We start from the raw sequence: 21171 nt of genomic DNA, 5'->3' as shown, positions 1-21171 counted from the left end.
GCTTGAACAAATAAAAAAGTAACTGTTGAGAAGAGAAATCAAAGCCACAGTGCAATAATGAAAGTCGTGTTTCCCATTGTTTTTTATATAAATCATCAGAAGCTAAATCAATCAGCCTACAAAAAAGGGATGAAACGTTGTTCTCCATGTCTTGGATTACCTTTTGCATGATTTGCTAAATTAGTTTCTTTTGTTTTTCTTTGCCTTTTAAGCAATTTTCTATAAGCAGAAAGCAAAGAAAACATCTTGATTTTGCAAGATATTTTCATTTGAAAGCAAATGAACAAGTGGTATTTTGCAATAAGGTTTTTAATTATCTTTTCTTTTTAGGACCTTTCTCTAACTCAGCATTGATGCACCGTTTTCTTTCACAACGATTTTACTTCTCCCTGTGGGTGGTTTTGAGATGACAATGACCTAAGAAACCCTTTCTTCAAGGAATCATTTGACAAGAAACGTGTAAGTATATTCTTTCCATGCACTAATTTGGAAACCATCCTTTTGAATGTGGGGTGCAAGAGAACAAAGAAAACATCAATTAAAAATTTATTTATCCTAAAGCAGGTCCAGTTTGTTCATCTGGCCTTCTAGAAACATCAAGTCATGGCAAATCAACAGGTTAAAAAGAAAGCACAGCTTCCTCATATTCCTTCTTCCTATATGTACACAGGGATTTTTGCTCCACTATCACTAGCAGGAATACAAAAACCAAGCATATACTACAGTTACTGTCATATTTCTCCTAGAAAAGTAGCCACACAATTAACATTGAAAATGAAATAGGAAGTTCTCACGTGTGTAGCACTGTAGAAATATAATTTGAAGTATTTGTTTGCAAATAACAACTTTTTCAAAAAGCCTAGAGATATACGGGTTGCATTAGGGAATTTGCGTCCAGTTAAGCCCCATTAGTCAATACAAACTACAGGATAAATGGATAAGGATGTAGGATTCACTTTGATGGACAGTTTTCAGTGAAAAGTATTTTATTGTCAACATTTCCATTAACAGCTGGAATAACTTAAATAATGATTCTTTGACAGAAGAAAAGAGACAAACACATGGAAAACTGTGGTGCATCTCGTTTGGGACAGAAACTACAGTAATTTTATCTGCATTCTGAGGAGAAGCAGCCACAGAACCCACTAAAAATTTCTCACTCATCTCGAGGTTAGTAACGTGTTGAATAAGCGTTGCAGCCAGAAGTTCACAAGAGATATATTGCAGTTAAGCAGTCCAAGAAGTTTATTGCCTGTTTTGTGAAAGCTAGGTCATTGAGTATACTGTTGCGAACCTCATTAAAGCTCCAATTTCTAAATCAAATAGTTTTGCCTTGCAATAAGATCCTTAAAATGCATTTTTTTCCTGAATGTCTGTTTTAGATTCAAATCCCAGGTTTTTCCCTTAAGGCATCTGAAACCAGGCTGCAACTTGTCTTCCATACACCTAGCCCATAAACAAGAGGGATCACGCACAGGTTTGTGTGGCAGACACAAGGATCCCATTCTCCTTCTGCCATGTGAAGATAACATCCACACAGCACTCAGAGGGCAGTGGATGATAAACAGGAGGATAAACTAAGTGCTTAAGAATATGCAGCAGAGATGGAGGTGGAAACTAATTACCTTGTTTAATTCCCAGTCATAATCCTAGGGATTCATTTGTGACTGTTTTAAGTGATATGCAGACAAGTGTAACCTTATATCTATTATTTCTTCTCCAAGTTGCCCAGGAACAGGGCCCAGGAACTATACGAAGACTGCATTACTGCTGAACCTCCAAGCAGCACAACATAGAGAATTAAGTTTATTGAACTATTTTTGTTAGAAACCTTTGTTTTCAGTATACAGAGCATTCTACACTTTCTACCTTTCAGTGAGGAATTTTCCAAGCTAGCCTTTTGGATTAGTACTACATACTTAGAATGTTTGTTGGAGAACATGAACACAAAAAAATCCTCCTATATGCTTTAGAACCGAAAGGAAGTAGAAAAATTATGCATTTGTCTCAATGTTATGCAAGTCATAGATTCATTTTGCCCAACTTCTGACTGAGAAAGTTAAAAAAAAAAAAAGAGACATCGTTTACAAGGGCAAAAGTCAACATTTAGCAGGGAGAAAGTTAAATAAATGGTGCCATGTCTGGGTGAACATTAGTTAAGTTTTATGGAAAAAACAAACCCTCAAACTTCCTCTGGAGCCCCATATTCCAGGCATGGGAAATTTCTCCACTTCTCCTATCAATTTTTCATGACAGAAAGGCAGAGCAGCTCCCAACCCTTTCAGCTTCCCACACCACCCAAGCTGACCCCAGGGGTACTGCACCTGGGTCTCCCTCAAGCTCCCATGGGACAGCTACCACAGTACCTTCCTGGAGGACTCTTGGACTTCGCTTACCTTTCCTACAGACAGCCCTATTCTGGCAGTGCTGCCATAAAAGTGCACTTCCCAGGATAGCCGGATTAGCAGCAGCTCACCAGGAAAGTGGGCCCCCTCACTCAAGACTTGGGTCCTCTGGCCTGCTTGCAACTCTCCTAGCTGTGGGTGCCAGGGTATTGCTGTTTGTCTGGTGGATTTTGTTACTGCATCCCTTCAAACTGGCCTTTGACTTGAGACCACTAATTTGCTTCCCAGAAAGGGATTACAAACAAGTCAATGTGTCATATCAACTTATTATATACAATTCCTGAAAAGAGCCAGCTGTCCAAATCAATGAACTATATAAAAAGGGGCTTAGTCCATTAACAAGTCCTTGAACTACCCATACAGCTTCTGTTGTGTGCTGGAGCTTGTGGAAAGGTGACACAGCACACACAACAGTGTGTCGTTGATTTGTAATGAAGGATGTTGCAATGCTTCCTTGCACAGATACAGCTTGCTTGTATAGGAAAAAACAGTAGCTCTTTCACAACATTGGCAAACAAAATTTTCCTTGGCCTAAAAAGCTACGCAGTATTACATTGGAGAAGACTGAGTAGAAAATCAGCATGAATTAACTAGCAATTAAGTAAAATAATTAGTAAAATAAAAGCTGGACCAAATCTTCTCTTCAAACCACACCTGAATCAAAATTATTATTTTAGCTGATAAGAGATTTATGTGGCATCCCACAAGCTGCTACTTATCATGTGCAGATCCAACTGTTCAGAGATGATCAGAAATTTACCAACTGTGTTTTCCCACCCTGAAGTTATCAATTGTTAAAACAACAACATTTTACAGAAATATTCAGTACTGACACCAGTTCTCATTAAGAAAAGAAAGGGAAAGAATTTCCATTAACCTGTTGAACAAATCAAGGATAGAGTAATTTAATTTTTGCCTTACTTTAAAATCTTTTCTCCAAATTGTTGGCATCCCATTTTTATTACTACAAAATTTTTTCATGAGAGTTATTTTGAATATTTGCTGTTAAATTTGTAACATTTGCTGCCAAGTAGAAAGTCTGGTTCCTATACACTGTCACCAAGTCCATGTTCTGCTGTTCAAGGTATCTGTCCTATGAAGGAGTGAACTGGACTTCAATCCATGACTGGAAACACATAGAAAAGAGAATATAAATATTCTACAAACATTGTGTTAATTTGATAACATGATTACTTTTATGTTAGATGCAAACACTTGTGATTTTAATTTTTTCTTCTTTATTTATAAAATTCTGCAAAGTTGTTATTTGTGGCTGTATCTCATTGAATCAAATTAGTATGTTAGTCTGTGCCTGAGCCATCCCAGTGAGTTAAAATGCTGCTTTCTGTGAATGTTCTTGAAGAGCAGAGCCTGCAAAGAAACTTGATATCCATGAAAATTAGGAAGTCAAAGAAATCTGCTGCTCAGCATATCTTATGATATTTCTCAGCCACATTTTAAAACTGAGTACTTGCACAGAATTATGTTTTTTATTCATTTATTTGGTAAAACAGACTAAATAATCTCAATAACATGATGAAGAAAGTCACACAACTGCAGTTAAAGGGGTATCAGCTTCTCTTTGCAGTTATGACTTAATTTTCTTTCTACTTTCTCATGCATGTACAGTTGTAAATCTTAAAACCAGATGTATTTGCTTTCCCAAGTAAATACATGCTTCACTACTTGCTTCTATCTATTAAAAATAGGCATTATGAATACCTGATAAAGAGAGAAAAATGGAAGGATATCTGACAAGAAAGGTTATATGATAAGAACCTGTGGTTTTGTGCTGGTGAACGCATCAGGTAGATTGATATCCAGATGCACCTGGGGTCTCAAACCTCCAATTTTGTTTTATTGATCAGACTCTCTTTTTATTGTCTCTCCTCACACCTGTGCATGTCCAAACTCACACAAAAAAAGAGGCTGCAGACATTTTTCAAGTTTTCTTGGTTGCCAAGATCAATAAGTCCTGAGGCAGAGCAAGGTTAATACTGGCATTTGAACCCAACAATAACCAAAACTAATGATTCTTTGGTTTGGGAGTAGAGTCAGAATCAAGACCACAGGAGAATATCAATGAGTAGTTGACTACTGATGTTCATTCCATAGTTTTCATAAAAGCCCAACAGAAAGAAAGTAACTCATAACAGGCATTGTCTGGCCTCAGGTGGACAAGCATATGCTGTAGACAGATCATGGCAGACTCTTGATTTTCCTTTGTGAACATGGGGAGAGGGAACAGCTCCTGTTGGTCTCTGAAGAGGTAGTTGATCATCACACATATTCAAGCCACAGACATTTTTTGCTGTAAAATATACAAAATAGTTCAAGGGATAAATTTTGACTCACAGGCTTTAGCTATCTTCATACAAATTTTAACCCGCCCCTCAGTATTGTAGTTTTTTCAATTGGATTTGCATAGCTAAGAAAAGTAAATCATTTGGTTTAGTTAATGACCTGACAGGGAAACATTGAAAAGGGATAGTGATTTGCCTAAATGTCAGATGGTAATCAACACTGTAATTGCACAGCCAGTTTTAGACAGAATGGATCACTTTGTCAATATGTACTGTACCTATGTACTGACATCTAGCAAGGGGTTGGGTGCAAAAGTCAGTTTTTGCTTCAAAACTACTTTATGAGTCTCTGCTTCACGGCATCAGATGTAGTTCGTTCTGGAATCCCCTATTCCAAGACCATATTCAAGTAGTTGCTATATGACGGACAGAGCATTTTCATCCACTCACATTATACCATAGACAACTACAATGTTGTCTGTAAATGAGTAAGATTTGTCTCTTTTTTCATCCAGTGTCATGCTCTGGCATTTGCACGGCTCCGAGACCAGACCAACCAGGAGATGTGGCAAATTAAATAGGGACAGGGACAAAAAGATGCCCAAAAAGAAAATCTTTAATAATGACAAAGCAACAAAGGACAAAAGCCATGCACAGTATGGGGTGATCTCAGAAGACCCAGACAAAGGAGTGATCAGAACCTTATTTAACTTTTTGAGGGGTAGGGAACCAATGAACAGTGGGAACTAAAAACATTACCATATATGCCAAACAATCATAACTCATAACTGAGAACATTACTATATTAGGAACTGCTTCATTAACATAATCCCATAATGTACCCATAATCACATTCTTCTCATCCTAACCTAATCTGGTAAAATGTCTCTCTTCTTAGCATCCTGCTCCCCAAGGTCTTAAGGCTATGCCTTTGTTGTTGACGAAGGCTGGCCTACGATCCATCTCAAGTAGTTGAATTCCCACATCTTCTCCTTTCTGTTCAACAATAAAAGCTGAGTTTAAAGACTTCTATGAAATTCTAAACATAGAACTCACTAAACATGGAAACAACATCAACACAACTACAACAACAACCAAAAGTCCCATCTTATCTACAAATAACAACCAACTTGGCAAACTCAAATAGTCCATTAGACTTTTGAATAGTCTATTAAACCAAACTTTTTCATCTTCAACTTGAAGTTTCTTGACTCTGTCTTTGAGAATTTGGATTCTCTTATGTATCGACTTGCTGTGATCTGACAAGTTTATGCAGCATAGTCCCTCAAAAAACAAGGCAGCTATGTCCCTGTCCTAGTACTAGGAAATCAATTGCTGCTCTATTTTGTAAATTAGCTTGCCTAATACTGTCAGCATCTGTTTATAATTCACTCAATGCAAAGAACATTGGTTTGCTTACTTAACCAACACCCTAAACTATGCAATTGTTTTAATGCTTTTGATGCAGCTACCCAAGGTGCCAATATTGAGGCTGCAATTCTTTTTCCTTTATTCCAATGAATAATTTCCTCTTTACAATCTGATTTTAATTGATGGGTAAATCTTTTTTGCCTAATCCTTTTGTCATGAATCATTGTCATTTCTGATGTTAGCAAAGTAGGTCTCCCCAGGCTACATGGCCCACCTTTGGTGTGTGATGGAATGGCTGGCTGGGTCCTGTCCTCACAAATAAGAAACATTCCTGGGGGTAGTTAAGAGGAGTGTCACTAGAAATAGAAGACTTAAGCGAGGTGTAATTGCCCCACTGGGTTTCATTTCTGTAAGCAAGGTGGTGAGGGGAAACATCCCATATATTTGTATGATTATTATCTATGTATTGGAGTTTTAGACCCACATAATTGATTGAGTCCTTTCTTTGAATTGGAATTTGATACAGTGGAATACATTTGTGTCATAATTTTGATTTGCCAATTTAAATATACTCATTTTCTGTTGTGAGACAGAACCAGGAGCAGAAGCAAGGCAGGCCTAAAACTTAAAAGGGTATAAAAATAAATTTATTAACTACACAAAAAAGGAAAAAAAAACAAATTCAGAATAAGATTTTCAGACCACTCCTTCCTTCCCTCTCCCAACTTTCATAACAACAAAACAAACATACTAAAAACTACTTCAGTCAGTTCCCAACTTAAATAGTTTTTTTTTCCAGTTTACTTCGGAGAGAGAAGTTTCCTCTTGTCAGGCCATAGGGACTTCTCCACAAGGAGGAAGAAAACAGTCCTCTCGTGTTCTCACTTTCAGGATTTGCACCCGCCCAGGAAAAAAGCTTGCAAAGTTGTGAAACTCCTCCCATCTTCACAGCTTTCCCAAAGCTGTGCTTATGGGCCATGTTAAACTCGTGAGGTATTACTTTTAAGAATTAATTTTTCCAAAGCAAAAGTTCTCTGCATTTCTTTTCTCTGTTCATGCTTCATCCTCAGAAAATCGAGATCCCCTTCTTTCCACGGGGCAAAAGATTCTCAACGCAGGTGCTTTTTGATCAAATGATCTATCAAATGGAACACTCCAACTCCCCATGTCTTTTCTCCATGGTTTATAGGAATATTCAATATAACATCAGTTCATCCCTACAACTTACAAAAGGATTTTTCAGCCAACTTTCATGGTATCTTCTCATTCTCCTTCCATCTAAAAAACCTTAGCTCTTGCTTCACTGACTTTGAAGTATCTCCTTTTTCCCCTGTCATATTCAAAGGAAAGCTGGAGGTTTGCAAAATCTTATCTGAGCACTAAAGAATTAAATTTTCAATGAAAAGCTGCAGGAGTTGGGCCAGGCCCGGGCCTGTGGGATGAAGGGCGGCTGAGATGTCCATCAGCCTTTCTGGGGCTCAGCTTTAGCCCCACCCTGCCCATGGCCACCGCTGCTCCCCACACAGGCCCGGCTGCCTCCCCCAGGCCGGGCGGGGCCGGGCGGGCTCGGCCCCTCCAAAGCTGCTCCGAGCCCTCAGCAGGAGCCGGGCCCCTCAGAGCTTTGGCCCGCGGGGGAGGAAGCCGGGCTAAGGTTTTATCACCGAGCCTTGCCTTGCCCCGGCCATCGGGTCCCTGCGTTTGCAAACGGGGCCCAGCGGCCTCTGAGCCCCCCCGGCATGGGAGGGAGCCTGGACTGGGCTGGTGTTACCTGCTCAGCCACCGGAAATAAAAGAGAGCTTTTTCCCACGTTACCTCCTTCAAAATGTGTTATCTCAGAGCAAACTAACTTTCTCCAATTGGTTTTCCAGGCTGTCAATAACCAAACCAGCCCTCAATTGGTCCAAATCAACCCATAGAAGAAGCCCCCATAGAGAGAACTTCTCTCTGAGTTTCTTCTTCCCAGGTGAAACCAGCACAATTTGATACATTGAAATTTGATCCATCTTAACTGATCCCAGGAATTCTAATTCTAGGGGTTCTAGTGGTGCATGAGAGAGATCTAGTGTCCAGTAGTCCCATACATCTATGGGGTCGTAATCCCATTCATTATTGGAATTACTACCTTGCATAACACAGATGGTATCTTCAGTTATTGGTCGCAAATCTCTTGGCAACCCTACCAGACATATAGAAAAGGGATTATCTGGGATGGCAACAGAAAGGCACAAGGTTTCTTGCTTTGTGATGTTAGCTAGGATTACCCAAACGTTCTGTTTTGGCTGCGGGACTATCCAGCTGCTAGCAAGCAGCAAGATCTCAAAGAGGCTGTATAGGATGAGTCTTTTAAAGGTCGTCTGGGAATGTGGTCTTGTAAAAGCTTGCAATATAAGGCTTCAAGACAATAAACAAAGAGTTAAAGTCTGTCATTTGCAGAGTTTTCTCTGGACACCTTGGTCTTTTTCTTCACTCGGAGGTTCCTCTTGCTGGTGTTCTTGTAGTGGCTGTAGGTATGGCTTGATGTTTCTAGCAGGAACCCACCAAGTTCCTCTACCTGTTGAAACACAAACATAACTTTTCCCCAGGTGATTAGTGGAAAAGGTCCTATAATTTCATTTGTTTCTGGGTCTTTAATTAAACTGTTAGTTTTAATTGAAACTAACAAAGCTCTTAGTTGTGCTTGTGTTGTATTAGAAGAATGTCTAATTATTGGTGGATTTGGATCCATAAATGAATTATTCAGAATATTAAATACATATAGAGCCTTTGCAAGACTTTCTCTTGTAGCTAGGGTCTCTACATCCCCTTTTTGTTGTTCTAACAGGCTCTTGAGGGAACCATGGGCTCTCTCGATGATTGACCGGCCTGCAAAATATTTTAATAACACCTTTGGCTGCTATGCTTAGAAAAAGTCTGCAACAGGTTGTAAATATTTAACAGTTCGAAACTGTAGCCACACTCAGAGTTCAACTGAATTAAGTTTGAAACATAGAAATGTTGAAGTTACTCCAAAAGGTAAGGCTAAGTACTAAAGTATATGTTACAGGTTTGGACTATCAGCTGTCACTGTAGAACATAGACTGTAAAAGTAACATGTAAAGATTATTAGGAACACAATGTTAAACAGCACATTAACGAAAAGAATACCAAATCAGAGAACAAAGAACATGTGGTTCGTCTATTTAATCTCCCCCTCTTATCTGCTATACTGCAGTTTACCATAAAATATAAATATGAGAATAGTAAATAAATGACCTTTCTACATAAATTATGAAAATACCGCTACAGTAAAATCAGTGCAAAAATGACCAAAATGTAGTAAAGGAACACAGAGTCCTGTCTTATTTTGTTCTCCAGTATGTACTGAAGCAAAGACTGGAGTGGTGCTTGGCACTCTTGGATGGCTTGAAATCTTTATTTAAGGCACCTTTTGCCTCATTGGTCAGTTGTCTTGGTAAATTTAATGTAGGATCTCCCTTCAGTAAATCAAATAATGGAGCTAAGTCCTCATTTGCAATTCTAAGCAAGGGTCTAACTCAGATGGTGGTCTTGAGCAACTTTTGCATACCATGAAGTGTCCTTAGGTTTGGTTCTTTGCTGAGGGCAGTCCTTTCTAAAATGTCTATGTTTGCTGCATTTTTGATGTTATCCAATACCTGCCTTGGGAGGTTCATAGCTTGATCATTAGGTTGGCTTTGAGTTCCTTTGCCCACAAAGTGGTCAATTCTCAATGCTGCTCATGCTTGATCATTTGCACAGTCCCTCAAAATCTTGGCAGCCATGTCCTTGTGCTAGTAATCAGAAATCAATTGAAATTCAGCTTTTATTGTTAAACAGACAGGGGGAGATGTGGGAATTCAACTAGTTGGGATGGATGGTAGGCCAGCCTTCATCAACAACAAAGGCATCACCTTAAGGCCTTGCTGAGCAGGATGCTAAGAAGAGAGACATCAGGTTAGGTTAGGGCGAGAAGAATAGGATTATGGGTACAGTTATGTAAATGAAGTAGTTCCCTGTATGGTAATATTCTGAGTTATGAGTTATGATTGTTTGGCAACTTGTTCCATATATGGTAATGTTTTAGTTCCCACTGTCCATTTGTTCCCTACCCCTCAGATAAGGTTATATAAGGTTCTGATCACTCCTTTGTCTGGGTCTTCTGAGATCACCCCATACTGTGCATGGCTTTTGTCCTTTGTTGCTTTATTGTTATTAAAGATTTTCTTTTTGGACATCTTTTTGTTCCTGCCTCTATTTCATTTGCCACATCCTCTGGCTGGTCCGTTCTTGGAGTTGTGAAAATGCCGAAGTGCAACAAGTGATGACTAAACAGGGATCCTGATATTCAGGATCAGATCAGCAGGGAGAAGGTGACTGGTAGACCATGCCCTTTCCGGAGTGTGGAGGGCGAAATCAGGCCTGACAGATTTTCAGCAAGTTTTGGACGATGCGTGGAGAGTGAACCTGATCTGCAACAGAGAGCAGTTGAGCAGAAAGGGGGGACATTCTCCCATCATCCTAGTTTAACTGGAAGGGCATATCCCATTCCAATCTGACTCCCCAAGGTGGGCTCAGGAGTGTCCAAAGAGCAGAGGGATGTATGTGGATGGTTTAAGTTAATTTTAGTGGCTCACAGGAAGGAAGTTGGGAAGCATGAACTAAAAACCACCCTAAAGTGGGTCTTTCATAACATCCCCAACGCCATGGACACTAATAGCTATACTGCAGACTTCTGGGATTTGGTGGTGACAAGCTCTATGACTTAACAACAAAAAGAGACTTCACAGCATCTCGAATACTTCGCACATTCTGTGTAACTCTAGAGGCCTAAAAATTGGAGGAGAAGCATCATAACCCTAGGTCTGCAACCACTTCCCAACCTGAGACTGCTCCTAACCCTTCTGACCCTGGGAGTGGGATACAGGAGGGAACCCATTCTATGCGCATGAGCTGCCATCCTTCCGTCCTCCTGTGTCCTCCTCCTTCTCACCTCTCAGACTACCCTGGTGTGGGATACAGATAGACAACGCCATCACGTGCAGACAAAACTCCAGTTATTCCACCCCCTTCTTCTCCTCCACTTGGGACCCAAGATGGAAACGGCTGCACCATCTTGAATCCTTCCCCTTCTGTCATTCCTGCTCCTACATTGTTCCAGCTTCCTTCCTCTTCCACCCTGCTATGCCATCTACTAATCGTCACCTTGCCACATCATCCACTCAAGCCACCATTTTGCCCTGAGGCTCTTCCCTTGGCTCCACCCCCTCTACTTTGGGCTCCACCCCTTCTGCTTTGGGCCACACCCCTTCCAGGGAAACTAGAACCACACCCACCATGGTTCCAGAAGCACCACCTTCCAACATGGTGGCACCCATGCAGCTGGCACCAAGGTGTATGCCGGAGGTCAAGCACTGCTACTGCTGCCCCACTGATAATAAAAAATTTTTTATTCGTGTCTGGTTATTCCTCTTTGTCATCTGAACGTTTTAAGCTCTTCCAGATCCAGTGACTCTGTTGACCCCTGGGAGGGGATCCAAACAAAAGCAATAAAGGAGGGGGACTGGGAGATGGTGTCTAAATTTAGTGGTGCTCTGGTGCAGTACAAAAGGGGGGATGCAAATCCTAGATGGGAGCCACTAACATATGGAGAGAAAAAGTGGCTAAGAACTACAGGAGGGAATTGCCTTATTTCAAAAGTATGGGCTACATTCACTGCTCACATTCTAACACCACATGATTTAAAGTATATAACGACTATGCTGCTATCCCTAATGGAATACACCCTGTGGGAAGGGGAATGGAAAAGGTTATAAAATCAGTTGCTTCAGGACTATGCTAATGATCCAGCGAGGACTTTGAAGGCATGTGTTGTATGGATTTATCGGACCACAGTAAGTTAATACATCGGAGCATCCAGATACTAAAGAAAGGAGTCAAGGAACTACATATCGAAGACAATAAACAGACTGTTCAAAAGTTGGGGTTTATTGGGTTGGTTGCTATCTATGGTTAAAGTGGGATTGTTTGCTTTTGTTGTGGTTGTATTGATATTATTGCCATATTTGATAAGTTGTTTGTTGAAGGTTTTTAAGAAGTCTTTGAATTCAATGTTTATGGTTCAATAGAAAGAGGGATATGTAGGAGTCAGCCTGAAAAGGACTAACAATGAGTTGGCCTTGGCCGACAGTGAAATGGCCATCAACCCTTGGAAACAAAGTACTAGGCTGTGGGAAATATCCAGTTAAGTTATGGCAAAAAGAAAAGGATCATGGGAATTTTTATGTAGATGAAGTAGTTCCGTATAAGGTTATCTTCTTAGTTCTTGTTGATGACCAGTTGGTTATGTGTTACACATAAGGTAATGTTTTGAGTTCTTGTTGTTCATTGGTTCACTAGCCTGGACCCTAGGTTATATATTGTTATGTTCTCCCCATTGTTGGGTCTTTTGAGGTTGCCCCAAACAGTGATTGGCCTATGTACTTTCTATTGGCACTGCCGCCATTTTTGAAGTTTCTCTTTTGAGCTTACTTAATCGTTCCCATCTCAATTTCATTTGCCACATCCCCCAGCTGGTCTGGTCTTAAAGCATGACAGTCCAAGTGCATTACAGCTGCAATGCCTCAACCTGCATCTGTGACTTTCCTATATTTAGGCACCAGTTAGTCAGAAGGAGAAACATTATTAAAGAGACAAATAAATACATGCAGCCAGAATTATAAGAAAGTGAAGACAGAGAAGTTAATGAAAAGACACATGTCCTCAGTGTTTCAAACTATAAATATATAGTGTTTATGAAGGTGTGTGAAATAGAGGACATAAGATTCCAGAGACCTATAACAGCTGTGGGAACCTTGAAAATCTTTTTCAAAATAAAAATACTTTCAATAAGTCCTGAAAAAAATATTTTCTTAAAGACTCTGGAGCAAAATGAACCAATTCTCTATTTGCAGTACGTTGCAAATAACTGATGCTGTTTTCCTTGCTTTACAGAGTTGTTTCATGAGTTGTTACTGAGGTGGTTCAATGCCTGTTAATTCATATTAAAATAAGTTTTGGTCCCATGAGAAAGCTTAATGTAACACAGTAGGGTTACAGGATATTGCTAAGTCACAGGCATCTTCCTCTGCAATATAATCACGTTCAAACCCCTGAATTTTCTTCATATGCTCTATTATTAAGCATTTGAAATAGGGTTTATTTCTGTTAGTAGATTTGGAATTTTACTACATTAATCAAAATCTTTCAGCAGTGTCCCCTTTCTGGTCAATTAGAGACACTGAAATTTATATCGTCTGTCTTTGCTGCTAGTCATGGTATTATGCATTAGATGTGCACAGGTTTCACTGTGCTTTTCTCCCCATTGCAATGCTATGTACAGCAGATACTGGGCACTGTTGTCCTGAATCAAGTACTAAAGGAACCTGTCTATTTGGAAAAAAAAGCTTGAGTAATATTTAACATGCAGGTTTTAGCTGTTACATTTCCTTGTATTTTGTCTGTAGAGTATGACAGAATTTATCATTGCTTCTCTTCTCCTGAAATTGCAATAAAACCTGGAGTTTAAAAATTGGAAGATTGTGCAAGCTCAGATTATAAAACTTCAAAATTAAAGACTGTAGCAATGATAAAAAATAGAATCAATAATTAATAAATATTGCTTCTTTAAGTGTTTATGATGCAATTTATAAATTTCAAAGAAAGAAGTGTATCTCATCTCACAGGACAATGGATTATACAGCCTATTTTTCAGCTAAGTCTAGGCTGAATTGTTAACTCACAACATGCAATCATGTAGTGATACTGTTTCTTACAAAGTTGTTGTAATATAAATAATTTGTAAGAACAGTTCAAAGCAAACAGAAAATATTTTTCATATGCTTAATCTAACTCCAAGATGAAACTGCTTCAGCTCTGTAAAGTACATTTTCCCCAACAGATGAAAATTCAGGGTCTTATCAAAGAGTTGAAATCATATCTATTTTCCTGCCAGCTCCTTAGCACCAAGAGCCAAGCACAACTGTGTTGGTTTGAAAGTAAAGCCAGTGCGAGACTCCAAGCCAGTAATACAATTTAACAGGAGAAAAGAGAAAAAATAAAATACATGCAATAATATAAAAGAAAAACCACCGACACAGTCAGAAATACAACCTGACACCCTGTCAGTCAGGGTGTTTGTAGCAGTCCGTATAAATGGTGGCTGCAGTCCTCCTGGATGACAGATGTGGTTCTGTTGAAGCAGTGCTCCTGTAGAAGGTGCAGTTTTCCTCCGAAGATCCAGCGATGATGTGGAAAAGGTCCGACTTTCCTCTGGGATCCAGTAGAAAGGTCTGCCCTCGGGTCCCAAACCCCAGTTTTTTATCTAGGTAGGAAAGGCTTGGCTCCTGCCCCTGGTTGGGGCATCTCCCAATGGGATGATGTAATCTTATCAGTCACACAATAGGACTTAATGGCCCATTAACAGAAGATATCTTCTGGAGGAAGGATGGGTTGTGAAAAGATAACGATGATCATCCCCCTGATTTTATCAGATCAGATCAGGCACATCAGCAGAGGATATCTCCCACAGAGATAAGGATCACCACCCCTCCCACATTTCAACAGATGGTGATAGAATACACATTTTTGCACTGTACCCCAGGACAACAACAGACCTTGAAGCAAGCAGTCGTGCAATCTCTTAGTTCAGCTCATGGTTTTGAAACATAAACACAAAACTGAAATAGAAGATTGTTTTGTTTTGAGAACAGCAATCTCTGCTAGACTACTACAGAAACAAATCTAAAAGTTCAGACCTTGCCCCTTCTAGGGGAAGTTTCCTGTGGGAAATAAGGATCATCACTGGGGTTATGGTCCCAAACCACAGCATCATTCTTGACTTCTCTCAGATGAAAATTGGTTAATTTGTTTAATGAGAATCCTCCAATCTAGAGGAAATGAAAAAAGAAACATAGGGCTAAACATCATGTGAAGTTTCACTCTTACCCCTCTTCCCATGATAGTAAGCCTTATGAGAACAGAGCAAATAAAGAGAGAATAAATTTTAAAAATAGTTGTTCTAGGCTTAGAATATGCCTCAATGTGCTTCTCTCTTCTTCCCATACTTCTCTACAATAAGGTCTCGAGAGCTCAGTACTTTTGGAAAGGTTTGCATGTGTCAGGGAACACTGTCTTCTCATATTACACAAGTATAAAGAAAAGAGAAAACACACCAATTCCCCCAGATAGGTCATTTTTTTGCCGGAATGCTGAAGCAAATTGCAAGAGTGTTTCTACTCAGAACACATTTCACAGGATGTTGTACCCCCTGAAAACTGAAGAAAGTTGAAAACACCAATTATAGTGGCTTTTTGCTATAAAGCTACTAATGATCCAGTCTCTGTTTTTAGTCATGTTGTCCTGGGGTGACTTTATGATGCTTCTATCCCAAATCGTCTTCCTGTTCATGTTGAATATTGAGTTCTGAAGCTTTAAGACTGGTTCCAGGAGAGAAGGGGGAGAGAAGAGGTGCTGAGTTTGTTATCAGAGACTGCACTTGCTCCCTCACATCCTTCACACAGAATTGTCTGCAGTGGACAGCAGGAGAGAGCTCCCCTTTGCTCTTGGTTAGTTTTTGGCTAGCTGAGGCAGAGAAGTTCCCTGGACTGTGTGTTCTTCCTTTTTCTTGGAATTGTTCGAACCTGCTCTGGACTGTAAACCCAGAGGAACACCAGGAGCTCACACCTGTGTCCCACCAGGCCTGGCCTGGGCTGTGGAATTTCCCAGCACCGGAGGGACTGAGAATAGAATTGAGGGACCCGGACTACAACCCATGGAACGGATTCTTCTGAATTTGTCATCTCTTCAGAGCAGTGAGAGGTTTTACTGTTTAGTATTGTTCATTTTTGTGCTGGGAAGTGCTTTGCTTGTTAAATAAACAGTTTTTTTCCACTTCTCTCCAAGGAAATCTTTTCCCAAATCAATCAGGGGAGAGGTTTCTTAAATTTGTTTTCTGGAGGAATCCCTTTGGAGGTTTTCTCCCAGATTTGCCCTAAACCAAGACAAATATAAATCACCAAAACTCTGTATTTCCTATTTGTATGTCTTCTGTATTTCTCTGGTATTTTTAGCAATTGCTGTAGGAAAAAAATAAATAGCAGACAGGAATTTCCTGTTGCATGTTTACATTACAAAGATCCCAAAATTAATTATTTCTGCAGTCCATTTCTAGGCTAATGAGGACGTGAATAACATATTTTTAAAATATCTTTGTGATATTAAAAAAACTTACTTTCATAATTTCAATTATGATCCCAAACATCAAACACAGACTTCGAGTTTGCAATCCTCCTTCTGATGTTTGGAACTTTGTATCTCCCAAGGTCTGTGGAACGGAAGAGGAATTACCCTTTTTTGCCTTGACATAAAGAGCAAACAAAAGCATGAGTAACAGCCCTTTTAAAAAACTTCAAAATATTTCAGAGAAGTGGAGGATCTAACACTGGAGATAAGTTAGTTTTTTGCAAGTTACTATTTCTCATTCTGTTTTAAACATGATTATTTTGCATTCTTTCCCTTCAAAATAAGCACACGACTAAAACAGGAATTTGAATTCTGGTGTGGGGATATTTTAGGGAATGTTGAGCTTTCTTATTATGTAAATAAATTAATAGTATTTTACATTTACCCTGTCAAAATGTCTGTGTGCTCTACTTATGTAGAGATGAAAAGATGAAAAACCTCTTGTCAGATTTTTTCTTCTTTTTTCCACACATATAATTTGGTGAAAACATTTGAAGATAGTGAGGCTGAAACAGCATTTACTGGTTCCTGGAGTGCAGTGAAAGACCTAACTGTGTGCTCCATAAAAAATTACATTAATGTAGTAATAAAGCTACATTCAACAACTTGAAAATTGCCTGTGCAGACTGTCTTTAGGCCACATATGCTTATAAAGTATGACACAATCCTTAGGTATAAACTTTTTTCCCTTACATCTATGCCTTGTTCACTGCATGTATATTTAATGAGTGTGTTCAGTATGCTGTTTTGTACCTATTGTTCAGAGCAGAATATCCTACCTTATTAACTTCACACTATATAAGTTATTCGGAAACCAAAGCCCTCCAGTTCCTTGCAGGACTCTTAGAAACCTTTTTTTTAAATACAGTGATGTTCACCACTGTATTTCTATTTAACAAAGTCAAAGTAATAGAGGCCTTCTGTCCTGCCCTTCCTTTGTTTAGATTCCTACCTGCTAATGTTGAACTCACAACAATAGCTTCACTGATTAAATCTTAACAGGCATCCTGGGTTTTCACTGGCTTGCGTCTGTAGCCCTTTCCACCTAAAAATACAAGAGGATTGTAGCACCTATAATCTCAGACACAGCAAACAGAATATTTAATGGGACAGAAAAACTGTGGCACAGGACTTTCACAGGGATAAAACCACCACAGCACTTCATTTCAGTGAAAATATTAAACAATACTGAAAACAGCAACATCTTCATACACTGAGTAAATATGGTCAGTTAATGAAGGGAAACAAAACAAGCTTCTTTTGCTGCAGGGTTTTAAATAATCTTTTTCTTCTAGGGGTAATTATGTCTTGGCTAGTTTAAATGGCTCCTTATGTCTCTCCTAGGTCTGTCAACACTTGCTAATGGCAGAGTGAGGTTACAAACCCTTTTCCTGGTTCAGTAGCACAGCTCCTATACCCTTTCCAGGCTGTGAGAAAAGAAATATATTAACATGGAAATTGTGTCAGTATAAAGAAACACACTGAATATTTTTACTGTCATACAGATACCTCTGGTATCACCTCATTTATGGGTTAATTGCATACTATTCAATACAACAGAGAAAATTAAAACAAACCAGAGGAAGAAGGTTAAGTAGCATTTAATTATTCCTGCTAGCATTTCATGGTCAGTACTTGTTGAAAGACGCCTCCTTCACCACTCCATTAGGCCAAGGCTTGCCTCGTCATTAAAGACTTCCATTCAAAGGGAGATTCGCCAGGGAAACACAAGATAAATGTGACCTTTAGTTACCACTTACTACTGCTTGGAAAGTCTCCCATCCAGAAAAATGGCTTTCTCCTCCAGCACTCCCACTGCATTGGTTCCACAGCAACTTTCTGCTGTTTATTTTGTTATAAAATATTTATTGGCAGCCAGGTGTATGGTGAAAATAATGAAATTTCAGAGGCATAAACAGGAACTCTGTATAAAAATAAGACACAGATTCTCCTCAGAACAGTCTTGCAGCTTTGAAACATGCTACGCTCCACAGAATGCCATGTGGGCTGCTTTTCCAGTTTTATAATTCCTAAGGGGATTATTTTAATAATTGGTATGTGAGCATGTGAATATTTTACATATGTAATATTATCAGGCAAGGCATTTTAAGTGTGCTACCAGTCATCATAGCCTTTATTATAGCAATCAATATCTTGTATCCTTAAATTATGTAATATAAATGCCCATCCCATGTTACAAACCTTAACAGGACAGTGCATTGACCTTCATTATGAAAGAAGCTTTCAAGGACATCACTAAAAAGAAGAAGAGAAAACAGGCTATGGCTCATGCTGTACATGGCTGTAGCCTTGAAGTGGTAAATGGTCTTCTGCAGGAAACAGTACTGTACTGCTTCTTCTCCCTGCATACCAGGAAATTTCTTTTTTCCAATCAAGACAATACCGAAATTGAATTAGCTTAGAAATTAACCAAGTAAATAAATTTTAGAAACTCAGAGTTTTAGTGATCGCAGAAATGATACTGAATTTTTTTTACCTGAACTGTGTCATGTCCCCCTCTCCCTCTTGTTTTTATGTATTAAAAGTAAGGACATCTAAACTTCTGAAATCTCTTTTCCATATCCTTACTTTGCCATATCATAACCTCTTCTCTTCCTCTTTTGGAATAATTTAAATCCTGAGCACTTAGAGACATATCAAACCTTTCATCTGGGAATGAGAAAATGTCTTTTCAAATTTCCTGAAAGTTAATCAGTCTCCAGCAGACACATTTGGCTTAAATATCTCTTCCTGCAAATCCCAGAGCTCAATCAACACACAAGGCTTCCCACACATGGGATCTCAGACATGTTCTTCCCACCCTCAAATTGGAAAATATTTCTAGAATTTTGTTGTTGGATTCCATTTATGTTATTCCATTTGTATGAGCACCTGCTAAGGGTGAACATAAATCCTTGTGATGTAAACCACTAAATACAACAGGGATGATGTTCTAGTTAGATCCTGGTTTCAAATACCTGAAAGGAGGCTGTAGCCACGTGGAAGTCAGTCTCTTTTCATAAGTAACAAGAGACAGGATAAGAGGAAATTACCTCAAGTTGCATCAGGGGAGTTTTTAGACAGGATACTAGGAAAGATTTCTTCACTGAGAGGATTATCAAGTATTGGAACAGTCTGCCCAGGAAGGTACTTGAGTCACTATCCTTGGAGCTACTTAAAAGGTGTTCAGATGTGGTACTTAGGTCTAGTGGTGGACTTGGCACTGTTAGGTTAATGGTTGGACTCAAAGATCTTAGATGTCTTTTACCACTGAAACAGTTCTATGATTCTGTGTTTTTTCTCACTGCCTATGATGGACAAAAGGCAGCTGGGATTTAGTGATCTGCTATTCAAAGTCCAGGTCTGCTGATCGCTCCAAGAAGGCTCTGGAGTCCAGGTAGGCATTGGTCCTACATGCAGAGTGGGCCTCCATGCAATGTTCAGCCTCACAGAGAGACACCAATGGCTCAGACAGTGAATCCTACCTAGCTGCTCCCTGGTCTTCCCTAAGATTTCTATGCTGGTGTTTTCTTTCTTGAATCCTTGATTGGTCAATGATCTCATCTCAACAACCCTGCTCACACCTCCAGCATTACCTTGCATACCACTGTGGGGATGTTCTCTCAGCTGTGCCAGTAGTCAGGCCCCAGCTCAGCAAGCTGCATCCCATCAGGGCCTCCAGCTATGGCACAGTGTGAAGCTCATGCAAGGATTGTGGAAAGGGAGTTTCACGGCTGGCCAAGTCACTGCTCAGGACCCATTTGCCTCCTCTGTTCACATCTACAAACCGAAGTGTTTATATTACTACATTTCTTTCATTGACAGAGGCACTTTGCCCATAGCCACCTTGTCTTGGTGGACAAATCATAGAGGTGCATGGATCTTCTTAAGCACTAGTCTATGTAACTCCTAATAATCACTAGTTGCAATTTATCTTTCTGTCCCTCTCACTCTACTATAGAACATAGCTGAGAGGCAAAGGAAAATGTGCTCACCAATCTTTAGAATTTGTCAGGCAGACACAGTGAGTTGAATTATGTCAAGATGAAAACTTCTTCCCCTCTGCTGTAACTGACAACATTTTTTCCTCAACACAGGAAGCTGTGTGAGAAGGAACGCCAAGTGAATTGGCTTCCTTATAGAATTAGCTGATCAGGAGGCCCCCTGCATGGGTACATCAGGTTTGATCCATCTCCTTGTTAGATTTTGGGGTCAGGTGCTTAGCATAAAGGAATTTTTAAACTTAATATGTCTCAGAATTCACTCATAGATCCGAAAAATTATTCTTCTAAAATATTTTGTCTACTCATGTCCTGAACACTTTGTCTTTGGACTAAAGGAACAAGTACCTGACACACTGACAAATGAGCTACTGTACTTAAACAGATGATCTGGGGAGTCTCCTTTCATTCTGAAACACAATCAGGTGTACATTTCATAACAGTCATTTTCAAGCAATACTGACTGATGGGATTCATAAGAGAGAGCTTTTGTCAACAGTGAGGTCAGATCCAAAAGAAGACGACAACATCACTGGCTCATCACTTAAGCTAAAGGAGTGACTTGACTAGATTGGATGGTTTAGAAGAGCAAAGTACCCTAGATCAGACGTGGATTAAACTGAACAGGTGTTAAAGTATATACAAACACAATGTCCTTTTAAATTGGACTTGTGTCTTTTGTGATTACACAAAAGCCTGAATGGGAGGATGATTGTTGCAGAGTTGAAAATTTCGCAACAATCTTCACAAGACAAAAACCCAAGGCACTTATAATTTTGGAACACTGTCTGACCCAGTTTAGGACTTTTCATTTGG

At 39.5% G+C, this 21171-nt stretch overlaps 1 pseudogene; it reads right to left on the bottom strand.

The window, feature by feature from the left end:
• Positions 1–5664: 5664 nt before the first annotated feature.
• On the bottom strand, positions 5665–11109 carry LOC148219826 (uncharacterized; annotated as a pseudogene).
• Between the last annotated feature and the right edge of the window lie 10062 nt (positions 11110–21171).

The sequence above is a fragment of the Sturnus vulgaris genome, chromosome Z (genome assembly GCF_052056855.1).
Source record: "Sturnus vulgaris isolate bStuVul1 chromosome Z, bStuVul1.hap1, whole genome shotgun sequence".
Lineage (NCBI taxonomy): Eukaryota > Metazoa > Chordata > Aves > Passeriformes > Sturnidae > Sturnus > Sturnus vulgaris.
The sequence above is the reverse complement of the archived record's forward strand: the minus strand, read 5'-3'. Positions and strand labels throughout refer to the sequence as shown.